General features: G+C 44.1%; 1 non-coding gene across 1 annotated transcript; it reads left to right on the top strand.

Annotated features, from left to right (window-relative positions):
* The first annotated feature begins 12,274 nt into the window (after positions 1 to 12,274).
* On the top strand, positions 12,275 to 12,381 carry LOC136205001 (small nucleolar RNA R71). Its single transcript, XR_010675809.1, has one exon. It is a non-coding gene; the product is annotated as a small nucleolar RNA R71 (small nucleolar RNA).
* Positions 12,382 to 12,827: the final 446 nt, after the last annotated feature.

Raw genomic sequence — 12,827 nt, 5'->3', positions numbered from 1 at the left:
TGGTCTTTTAGTGGTTTGATCCGCTAATTGCAAAACCATATTGGTACGTTTGATGTCTTCTTCTAAGCCTAACTTATTAAAAATAGATAATGGCATCAAGTTAATGCTTGCTCCTAAATCACAAAGACAACTTGGGAATTCTATATCTCCTAATTTACACGGAATGGTAAAACATCCGGGATCCTTGAGTTTTGTGGGCAAATTGCTTGACACAATCGAACTGCAATCTTCAGTTAGTGAAATGGATGAAATTCCTTCCCAACTGATTTTCTTTGAAATTAAATCTTTGAGGAATTTACCATAATTGGGAATTTGCGTAATTGCATCCATAAACGTTAAATTAATATGCAAATTCTTAAGTTTGTCTAAAAATGTTAAAAGTTGTTTATCATAGTCCTTGTTGCGGACTTTGTGTGGAAAAGGTGGTTTGGGTACAAAAGTTTTTTTACTAGAGTCAATTTGTGCATCTTTTTGTTTTAATGTATCTTCTTTGGGCTTTGGTAAATCAGTTCCAGGTAAAGTCGAATTTCCGGGCATTTCCGGGCCTAAGTAATTTTTCCCTGAACGAAGAGTGATAGCCTTAACATGCTCTTTCAGATTTTCTTCCGTATGGCTTGGAAGACTTCCCTCTTTGCGGGATGGAATTGATTTAGCGAGTTGTCCAATTTGAATCTCCAAATTATGGATGCTAGATGATTGGTTTTTAATAAGCTGATCGAATTTATTCTCGATCCGTTTAAAACCATCGTCGTGATTACTTATTTTTCCGCTCATCGCATCAATGAATTTGTCGATTTTAGAAGATAAAGTGCTAATCGAATCTCTTGATTGATTTTGATAATTAGTAGTACGATTTTGATTAGCATTAGCATTATTATTGTCTCTCCAGTTAAAGTTAGGATGATTTCTCCATCCAGGATTATATGTATTGGAATAAGGGTTATTAGTTTGGTTTTGTCCTTGGACAAAATTTACCTGTTCAATTTCACTCATACCTTCGTAATCCACATCTGTTTGGATTGGTTGACCATTAGGATCACACGGTGCCATAAATCTATCAATTTTGTGCGACAAGGCAAAAAATTGGGCTTGCAACATCGCTACTTGATGACCCGCGAAGCCAAATCGGGCCGAATTCATTACACGGGCCCAGCCCATACTTAGATCCATGGTCTAAGATGGGATGGGACCCGAATAGAGAAAGCGAGTGAAGTGAGTAACCGCCCCGAATTCCTAAATGGAGCACTAAAACTCCCACTCAGGACAAACGATACCACGTTTGTTGCCACGAAAGCCACGAGAGGGGGCATGACCTAAAAAGGAGTAACCGCCCTCGGAACATGGCCTGGAAGGGGTAACCGCCCTCGGCGGTTACTTAAGAACACTTATAAAAAGCCCTAAGGCCAAAGGGGGAAAGGTACATTCACATTTTTCCCACAATACTATTGTCAATTTACCAACCCTCCTACAAAAACTGACTTGATCGTCGGAGAGTTTTCCCGGAGATCCTGTCTCCGGTTCTGTTTTGCAGGTAACTACGGTGGAGATCATCAAATCTGATCCAGCAAGTTATCATTGGTGCAGTGAACGTGGACCTTTTTTACCAACATTTGGTTAAAGGTACACAAAGAACATGTCAGAACCATCACGAACGACCGGCGTTACAACCAGATCCACTAGTATGAACTCAAGGTGTCCACGGATTGCGAATTCGCAACCTGCAAGTACGCAGCTTGTGGTGCCTAGCTCGTCAGGCCCTTCGGGGCAATTGAGTCCCTTATTGGAGGTTCAAGTGCAAAATGAAATGGAGATGTCCAATAGCGATTTCGTACAAATGGCAGGACAAGTCTTGGCTTCAAATATGAGCCAAGCGGCGGGGGATCGAATGATTAGTTTGTTAACCGCAATGGCCGATCATAATACCGCCGTGGCGGCTGCTCCTCAACAACCTGTTGTTGTCTCCACACAACCATCGACTACTGCCGCCATATCTGCGCTTCCGCAGCCATCTCGAGAGCTAACCCAGATAGGTCAGAGTAGTCGCATGAACCCACGCAGCCATCCAAGCAACTACTCGTACCACGATCCTAGTATGACGATCCATCCGACCTGGCAAACATCCCAACCGACATCGGGAATACCAGGAATCCTTCCACTACAACACACGGAACCCTTGGTTAACGGGCATTCAGAATTAATGGCGTCTGGGGCGAATACGTTTGGGCAGGAGCACACCTGGAACTTTGATCCTATAACCGGACGACGGCTAGAACCACGGCGAGAACAAATCTCAACATCAATTGGCGGGTGGATGCCACCTAGAGTTCACCAGCAGCGGATGGAAGAGGTTCGGCGAATACCCAATCTCGAGTTGGAAGATCAACTACGGAACATGATGGAGCGAATGGGGTACACGCCTAGGGCGAGAGCAGAGGTGCAGAGTGATTCGCCTTTTGCTCCGTCGTTGCGAGAATTTATACCAGATCACAGGATAAAGGCCCCGACGATACCTAAATACTATGGGGATCCTAATTCTGATCCTGAGGCTCATGTCAGGAACTACAGAGAATTAATGGATGTTGCGGGAGCGAGTGAAAGTATAATTTGCAGATTATTCTCGACCACTTTGGGCGGAGCGGCATCTGATTGGTTTCGGTCTTTACCTGCTGAATCTATTCACAACTGGAATCAATACAGTCGTGATTTCTGTGCCAAGTTCGTGGGCTGTAAAGCGGCAGATGTGACGGATAGGCAGCTGAAGGAGATCAAACAGAGGAACTATAATTCCCTAAGGGAATTTGTTGTCGCATTCAACGATATTCTGGTGCGGTTGCAGAACCCGGATATCGTGAGCATCCGCAACATCATGGCGGATGGAACCACGGATTGGAGCATGCGGGAGGAAATCATCCGCAACAAGCCGCGCACAGTGGCCGAACTCATGAAGATAGCAAAGGAATTCATGGAAGTGGACGATGTCAACAGAGAACATAGAGCTCAAACCCGGAGAGAGAGAGATGCTGCTAGATCCACTTCGGACAATCGACGCCAGACACAGTCCAAGGGTAATTTTGTTCGCAGAGGCGATCGCTCCTTTCAAGGGGGAGGATATCAAACACCATTGAATACGACTCGCCAGGAGGTGTTACTTTGGATCGAAAAGAACCCCCTGAAGAAGGATGTGCGGTTCCCCGAGGCGAAAGGCCGAACTAGTTTGGGGCGATATCCTAACAAATATTGCAGGGTCCACAGATTGAACGGCCATGACACGAACGATTGCTATGAACTGAAGAAGGAAATAGAAAAGCTGATTGAGAGGGGCAAACTAGGCCAATTCATAAGAAAAGAAACGATTAATGAGAAAACAACGCTCCCGCATGGGGGAGAAGCAAGGCCCGAAAAGAAACAGAAGAAAGGGGTGATAAACATGATAGCTGGCGGGATCTATGAGCCGCCAACAAAAAGGGCTCGCCGTGAACAGCAAAAAAGCAACACGCATAGGGGGGATGCCCTCAATTACTCATTCGTGCGAATCACGGAGCCGCATGCGGATGCTTTGGTGATTACGATGGCTGTAGAAGGATGGGACGTCAAGCGGGTCCTTATTGATACTGGCAGTTCTTGTAATGTTATTACTCGGACTGCATTCAACAAGTTGGGAATTAATGACGAGCGAGTGGAACATACATTCATGGATGTAACTGGTTTTGGAGGTCAATCGTCTCAAACAAGTGGACAAGTGGTGTTGGAAGCAGAAATGGGCGATAAGAATCTAAAATGGCGAGGTGATCTAGAATTCGCAATTGTTGATCTCCCGTTGGCCTACAACATAATTCTGGGGCGTCCGTTCCTATCGGAAACGGAATCGCTCATCTCAATGAAGCACTTGACATTACATTTGCCAACACACCAAGGGCGAGTCATAGTTGAAGGTGATCAACTTGTATCTCAACAAGCCTATACATTGTCACTTGAACCAAAGCCAGGTGAAGAGGATAAAGTTGATGAGAAGTTGCCGGCAGAAGCATTAGGAGAAACAGAACCATTCGCCATCTCAAATGACAAGAATGTACGAATAGCGGCAGGACTCCCCGAGGAAACGAAGAAAGCCATTACCGAGGTGTTGATCCAATGCGAGTCGGCATTCGCCGCTCCGAATGAAGTGCTGAAAGGAATAAGTCCAGATATAGCAACCCATCGTTTGAATGTGGACAAAGGTGCAACCCCAGTGCGACAGAAAAAGAGAGGACACGCTCCAGAGCGGCAGAAGGCGATTGAAAAAGCTGTGGCGGATTTGCTAAAATCAGATGCAATTCGAGAAGTCACCTATCCGGAGTGGCTAGCCAATGTGGTGCTAGTCAAAAAGCCAAATGGAACGTACAGAATGTGTGTCGACTTTAAAGATCTGAATAAAGCTTGTCCGAAGGATATGTATCCGCTACCTAACATTGATATATTGGTAGATGGAACTGCAGGATTTGAAGCTTTATCGTTCACCGACGTGAAATCCAGTTACCACCAGATACCCATGGAGAAGGCGGATGAAATCAAAACATCATTCATAACTCATCAGGCGACTTATTGCTTCAAGGTGATGCCCTTCGGATTGAAAAACGCAGGAGCAACATACCAGAGGATGATGAACAAGATATTTTCAGACAAGTCAGGCGAGAACTTCTCAATCTACGTAGATGACATGATCATCAAAAGCAAGAAGATGCGAGACCACCCGCAGGATATCAAAGAAATCCTGGAAGTTCTAATCAAATATGGCCTCAAGTTGAACCCAGAAAAATGCACGTTCGGAGCAAGGGCAGGAAAATTCCTGGGTTTCATTGTTAGTGGCAAGGGAGTTGAGGCGAATCCTGAGAAGGTTAAAGCAGTAATGGAGATGAAAACTCCGAGGAACGTAAGAGAAGTGCAAAGACTAAATGGGTGGTTGGTGGCATTAGGGCGATTCATATCATGCTCGGCTAGAAGATGTCTACCTTTCTACAATGCCATCAAAAAATCTAAGTCCTTTGAATGGACACCGGATTGTCAAGAGGCATTTGAGGGTATAAAGCGACTTCTATGCTATCCGCCCTTAATGAGCAGGCCGGAGGACGGAGAAGATTTATTTCTTTATGTATCCGTCACCAGTATGGCAATATGCACTGTAATGGTGCGAGAAGAAGAGGGCCAACAATATCCAGTGTACTATGTGAGCAAGGTCTTGAAGGATGCAGAACTTCGGTATTCGAAGTTGGACAAAATGGCTCTCGCGGTGATAACCACGGCGGCTAGGCTAAAACCATACTTTCAGGCGCATACTATCATTGTGCGAACCGGAATTCCAATGCGGAAGGTACTGCAGAAACCTGACGCATCCGACCGATTAATGGAATGGTCAATTCGCCTGGGGGAATTCGATATTCGCTACGAAGGAAGACCAGCACTAAAGGGTCAAGTAATTGCCGATTTCGTGAATGAATTCACGTGGGATGAAGATGAACGTCCAAAGGCATAAAAAGAAGAGTGGAGCATGTTCACAGATGGGGCATTATCCACAGATGGGGCTGGACTGGGATTCGTCATCAAAGGCCCGGAGGTTATTCGCCTATACTATGCGGCAAAGTTAACTTTCAAAACTACCAATAATGCCGCAGAGTATGAAGCAATGATATGCGGATTGAAGCTGCTTAATGAACTTACGCCAGAAAGAGTGGTGATCTACAGCGATTCTAAACTCATGATAAATCAGATCATAAAAAACTATCTGGTGAAACAAGAAGATCTGGTCAAATACCATCAGATAGTCGGCAGATTGACGCAGGAGTTAACACACAAGGGAGTCGTCTGGGAAATGGTGCATGTTCCAAGAGGCCAAAACACAAAGGCTGATGAACTGGCAAAAGCAGCGGCGAGTAGAGAACAATGGAATCAAAAAGCATGCAATTTGGAGATAAGATCCGCACCAGCATTTGAAGTCGATCAGATTATGGTCATTGAAGACCTGGAAGATGATGAAGATTGGCGGATACCTATCCGCCAATATCTGGAGCAGGGAGATTTGCCAGATGACAAAAGCCTAGCCAGAAAGCTAATTGGACAATCAGCGAGATACTCAATTCGAGATGGAACTTTGTATCGAAAATCATATACATGTCCATGGTTGAAATATGTTAGCCGCAATGAAGGAGACTACGTACTGCGAGAACTCCATGAAGGAATGTGCGGCGCACATGAAGCATCCGCGGCGTTGGCAAGAAAGGTCAAGTTAATGGGATACTATTGGCCAAAGGCGATGGAGGATTCCCAGAAGATGGTAGCGGAATGTCACAGCTGTCAAATCCATGCGAATGAAAAGCACGTTCCCGGAGCCGAACAAATCTCTATAATGACGGCATGGCCATTCGCAACATGGGGAATCGATATAGTGGGTCCATTCCCAGAAACGACAAAGAAAAGGAAGTACTTGGTAGTCGTAGTCGACCACTTCAGCAAATGGGTAGAAGCGGAGGCAGTAACCGCTCAAACACCTGAACGAATGATCGAGTTCTTACGAGAGAACATTATCATGCGATTTGGAATCCCGCAAAAGCTTATAACTGACAACGGCACCCAGTTCAACTGTGTCAAGTTCAAAGCATACTGCGAAAGTGTCACACCCGACCCTAAATGACCTCAATCGGCATCGGACGTGAATAGAAAGATCATAATCAATACTTAGGAGTCTCCAATTTATCCAAATATCATTATATTACAATTGAAATACAAAAGTTCTAACCATAATTCTAACAATAAGCAGCCAACTTCCAAACCTCATCTAATCGGTCGGTAACCTTCTCTATATCATGTACTTTATCACCTTGGCTACTAATTAAAGACCACAAACCCGTTCAAGTCGCCTCTAAACTCTGTCTAAGACATTTCCCTCCAAACATTGCCAAAACTCAAAAACTCTTTGGTTAGGACTTAGATCTATACATAAGGGCGTGAATAGAAAGATCATAATCAATACTTAGGAGTCTCCAATTTATCCAAATATCATTATATTACAATTGAAATACAAAAGTTCTAACCATAATTCTAACAATAAGCAGCCAACTTCCAAACCTCATCTAATCGGTCGGTAACCTTCTCTATATCATGTACTTTATCACCTTGGCTACTAATTAAAGACCACAAACCCGTTCAATTCGTCTCTAAACTCTGTCTAAGACATTTCCCTCCAAACATTGCCGAAACTCAAAAACTCTTTGGTTAGGACTTAGATCTATACATAAGGATGCTATAGTTCCAATTTCGAGTGATTCGGACAGTCGAATCTCCGTAAATCAAAGAAACGGTGGAGAAACGGTTCAGAGAAAATTGACGAATTTAAAAAGAAATAGAAAAGAAAAAGGAAAGAAAAAGGGAGATGGCGATGACGATTCGTCTGGAACAATTTGGAATATATATCCAAATTTGGTGAATATCACGTTTGATCCTCCATCTTTCTATAATCTTTTAAAAATTATCCTGAACTTTGAATTTACACCTAAAACCATCGAATTAGCTCCAAACTTTTCCCATAGCTCCAAATTCACTTCACACACCCAATAATTATAATATATATTAATATCAAAATATAAATTTTAGAAATTTAGACACGGACGTGACAGAAAGCATGGGGATCAAGAATCATTTTTCTTCCGTAAACCATCCCCAATCGAATGGTATGACAGAGGTTACCAACAGGGCCATGATTCAAGGTATCAAGAAGCGGCTAGGTGATAAAAAAACAGGTTGGGCGGATGAGATACCCCATATGTTATGGGCATACAGAACTTCTGTAAAAGCAGCAACTGGCGAAACACCTTTCTCGCTGGTTTATGGAGCCGAAGCAGTCCTACCTGTTGAAATCAAGTCGCCTACAGATCGAATAATTTATTATTGCGACACACAAAATCCTATCAACATTAGAGATGCATTAGATTCTGTTGAAGAACGAAGAGAAAAAGCTTACATGCGAATGGCAGTGTACCGCAATAGAATCAAGAATATCATGACAGAAGGGTGCGAAAAGTGATAATCAACGAGAACGACTTGGTCTTGAAAAAAGCGGACAAAATACAATCCAGAGATGGCAAAGGCAAATTAGGCGTCAACTGGATCGGACCATACAGAGTATCCAAGAAGCTGGGACCATCAACTTTTGAAATAGAAGAAATGAGCGGAAAAAAGCTCCCGCGTACCTGGAATCTAGAAAATCTGCGCCTATATAAACGGGCCGGGTAGTTCAGGGAAATGACGAGTACTCTTTTTCCTTTTATGAGTTTTTTCCCACTGGGTTTTCTGATAAAAGGTTTTAATGAGGCTTTGATCCCGCACATTTCATATATCAATGTAACAAAAAGTCTTTTCTTTTATCAATAAAGATATTCAATTGTTGCATACGGCGTTTGAGTGCGGATCCTTTTTAGGACAACCACTTCAGTGTGTTATCTACAAACAAAAGGCGGGTAAATCGCGCAAAAACCTTATGGTTAAACTTAAAAACACATAAATGTGTTGCCTATTAAGAAAGGCGGATGCATGATTACGCATCACTCGCAAAAACCTTATGGTTGAACTTAAAAACACATAAAAGTGTTGCCTCTTAAAGAAAGGGGGATGCATGATTACGCATCACTCGCAAAACCTTATGATTAACCTTATGATTATATTATTTTCGAAAGAAAAATTATAAGATAAGGCATAAAATTAAGCGAATTAACGAGTACTCAAAAAATTGCAAAAAGGGTCTGGCCACCCTAGCGGAAATGAAACTAAACTACGAGGAAATACAAATATGGAGTCGGCAAAAGGGCAAGGGTCACGTATGAAAACAAAGGGCAATAAAGAATAAAGCAACAATCGCACGTATAGGTAAAGCGGCAAGCAAAAGAAAATATATATATACGGGCAGTTTGTTACATACAACAGTCCAGATATAAATCAAACTATGCTACAGCTTCCTCTCCTTCACCCCTATGGCCCTCCTCGCCTTCAGCGGCTCCCTCATCTCCTCCAGTGGGCGGATCTGCTTCAAGCGAATCCTCAACCCTCGAATCAGTAACCGCTTCAGAGGGCGGTACCTCTTGCTCAGGCTGAGAAAGGTCTTGTGGTGCCTCTTTTTCCGCGTTCTGAGTAGGGATCTCGCAGCTAATTGGAGGGTTCTAAAAACTCTGCCAATCTAAGAAGAGTACCTCATCCATATCAGCATCCTCGGCTTCCAGCTTGTCCCACTTCTCAGTTAGATCCTTTTCGGGGATGGGAACCTTGGGGCGTCTAAGTACTCGATCTGGATGCCCATGCTCATAAGCAGCATGAATTCGCTCCCCATACCAATAGATGCGAGCACCATCTTCGGCTAGAATCTCCTCAGCTTTCTTCTTTTGCATCTCCAGAGCCTCCTTGGATGAATTTAGATCATCAAGGACCTTTTGCAGCTCGTCGGACTTAGCCTGGAGGGATCTGAGAACTTCCTCCTTCTCGCTCATAACCTTCTGACAAGTGCCTTCAAGAGCCTTTACCTTCCCTTGGACATCATCATAAAGCGACTTCTGAGTCGCCAATTCAGTACCAAGGTTCTCCAACTCTTTAGCGCGTTCAGCGTCCCTTAGGAGAGCACCCTCCGCGAAGTTAATAATCTGCATAAAAGATGATTCGCAGATAATAAGAGCGGATAGAAATGTGCGGTTACTACAAATGCAAGATCCTTGAAAGAGAATATCACAAGTAACAATATACCTCTATGGCCCGCTTCTCAATCCCCTCCATAGCAGTAGGAAGCGGCACTTGCTCTCGCACGCGGGAAGCAGAGGGGAGTCGCCCAAGGACATTGCATATGGAAGAAACAATGTCCCTACACGAGAAGCTCACAGCCATGCCAAAGGTCCTAGTCTACCACCCGCTGATATCGGGAATTGGCTGCATAAGGAGAAAGATCAGGAGAACAGCAGATAACTCATAAGGAAAAATTAACAACATAAAAAAGGGGAATAGATCAATATACCTCGTGGATTGGTGTACTGCTTTTTCCTTTGGACTAGGCGGATACAGGTGTACCGCCAACAGTGAGGGACACAGAAGCGTTTTTCTTTCTGGGACGAGAAGACTCTGTATCCGCAGTATTCTTCCGCTTCCTAGTTAAGGGAAGGTCCTCGGAAGCAGAAGCTGGACCTTGTGAAACGGAGGCCCTTGCGGGAGAAGCCGCCTCGATAGAAGTAATCGCCCCTCCAGGAGAATTCGCCCCTGCGACTGAAGTGTTTCCCTCCATTCGCCTCTTCCTTCTCGCTAGGGCTTTAGCCTCCCGATCTGCAGCGAGTTGAGATAAAGGATCACCCCTGCAAAGGGTTAAAAGAAATCATCAACTTGGAAATAAAAAGTACCTTGTACAAAAACGCGATAAGGGATATAGACAACGTGATCCCCCTCGCGATAGGCAATCGCCACTCGGCTCCTTAGCATGTGGAAAGCCTGATCATATGTCCATACAAAGGGAGGAGTACCCTTCAAAAACTTGATCACAGCGGATTCTTCCTCGCTGGGGTAACCGAAATTCAAACTCTTTACATTTGGTCGGCCCCAACGGCGAAGGAAGTTCGGATTCCCTTCGTGAAACTTGATGAAGAAATAAGACCGGTCCCACTCGCGGATTTTGTTCAGCTTCTCGTCAAAACCATAGTAACCGCTCTGACGGATGAAAGTAAAATACCCCGCCGAACTTTTGAAATGATGAAGCTTGGAGAAAATTTTGAGCGAGAAGGGAACCTCCAGACAATCCGCCAGAAATTTGTCCAGAGTTAAATCGGCCCATCCATTGGGATGCAACTGACCGGGTGCGATTCCATAACCGCCAAGGACGGAGGCAATCTCATCCGCCAGCGGATACATGAAGCCGCAGATGATCTGGGCGACGAAAATGGTGAAATACCCCTATGGGTAGTCGCCCGGTCCTTCATCCTCCCCGGGAATAAGGGTTTCGAGGCCTTGGAGCCAAGGATACTGCTCCCGCAAATCGTCAATTGTCTCTTGACAAACTAGACTCCCCGACCTGTCCTTCTTCGGTAATAAACGGGGGGTTGGGACAGGTGGCGAAATCAACTTTTTAGGGTCAAAACCTAGGCCCTCATCGGTTGTATTCGCCAGGTGGAGGAAGTCGGCGGGATGAGAATCAGACCCAGGAGAGCTGGTTGAAGCTTCATCAACCATCTCCTCGACCTCATGGGAGACCTCACGGACGTAATTTTCGTCGAATGGTGCGAAGTCGAGGTCAGGGTTCGACATATTGATGAAGGAAAATGAACAGAAGTAAAGAATCGAGCGAGGTACAAATTCTGGAAAGGAACACTTACATATGAAAGACGACACAGAGAAGAACGGACGCAAAAAGGTTGATGCCGGAAGAGAAACGACGCAAAAGGTGGATGCCGGAAAAGAAACGACGGGAAAGGGAAAGTCACAATTTTTGAATTTTGAAAATCCAGATAAAAACGAAGAGTCTCCTATAAAAAAGACCCTAAAGGGCTCTTGCCAAACTAAGGGGGAGGCATATGATGACCCGCGAAGCCAAACCGGACCGAATTCATTACACGGGCCCAGCCCATACTTAGATCCATGATCTAAGATGGGATGGGACACGAATAGAGGAAGCGGGTGAAGTGAGTAACCGCCCCGAATTCCTAAATGGAGCACTAAAACTCCCACTCAGGACAAACGATACCACGTTTGTTGCCACGAAAGCCACGAGAGGGGGCATGACCTAAAAAGGAGTAACCGCCCTCGGAACATGGCCTGGAAGGGGTAACCGCCCTCGGCGGTTACTTAAGAACACTTATAAAAAGCCCTAAGGCCAAAGGGGGAAAGGTACATTCACATTTTTCCCACAATACTATTGTCAATTTACCAACCCTCCTACAAAAACTGACTTGATCGTCGGAGAGTTTTCCCGGAGATCTTGTCTCCGGTTCTGTTTTGCAGGTAACTACGGCGGAGATCATCAAATCGGATCCAGCAAGTTATCACTACTGGATCAAGATTCACTATACCTTTAACTGATGATGTAGTTGAGGATGATGGTTTCGCTACTGGTATGTGTCCACGTTCCGCGGGCCACATACTGTTGTTGATTGCCATTTCCTCTAAAACTTCTCTTGCTTGGGCAGATGTTTTCTTCATGAATAACCCTCCAAACATAGCGTCCAATGAACCTCTAGTTGTAGGATTTAGTCCATTATAAAATGTTTGCATTAAAAGTTCAGCGGGCAATTGGTGGTGTGGGCATAAACGTTGAAGTTCTTTAAAACGTTCCCAAGCCTCATAAAGAGTTTCATTATCATTTTGAGAAAAAGATGTTAACTCTTTAATGACTCTTGCGGTTTTTGCTAAAGGAAAAAATTTTGATCAAAATGCTTGGGCTAATTGCTCCCAAGTCTCAATTGATGCGGCTGGCATAAAAGTTAACCACTCTTTGGCTCGATCCTTCAAAGTAAAAGGAAAAAGGCGAAGTTTGATTGCTTCTGCAGTTACATCAGTAATTTTAAAAGTGTCACAAATTTCTAAGAAATTTGTCAAATGGGTATTAGGATTTTCGTTAGGTAACCCGTAAAACGTTACATTATTTTGCAACATATTAAGCAACGCATGCTTAATTTCAAAATGATGTGCATTAATTTGGGGTCTAACTATAATGTTTGTTACACCGGCCACTCCTGGCCTAGCGTAATCCATAAGTGTGGCCATAACTTCTGGCTCGGTAATTTTAGTTTTTATTGGGGTTTGGTGTTTCTTTTTCTTTTCTTTCTTGTTCTTTTTAAGAG

This window comes from Euphorbia lathyris, chromosome 8 (assembly GCF_963576675.1).
Source record: "Euphorbia lathyris chromosome 8, ddEupLath1.1, whole genome shotgun sequence".
In the NCBI taxonomy this organism is placed as follows: domain Eukaryota; kingdom Viridiplantae; phylum Streptophyta; class Magnoliopsida; order Malpighiales; family Euphorbiaceae; genus Euphorbia; species Euphorbia lathyris.
This window is presented reverse-complemented; position numbering and strand designations above follow the sequence as displayed.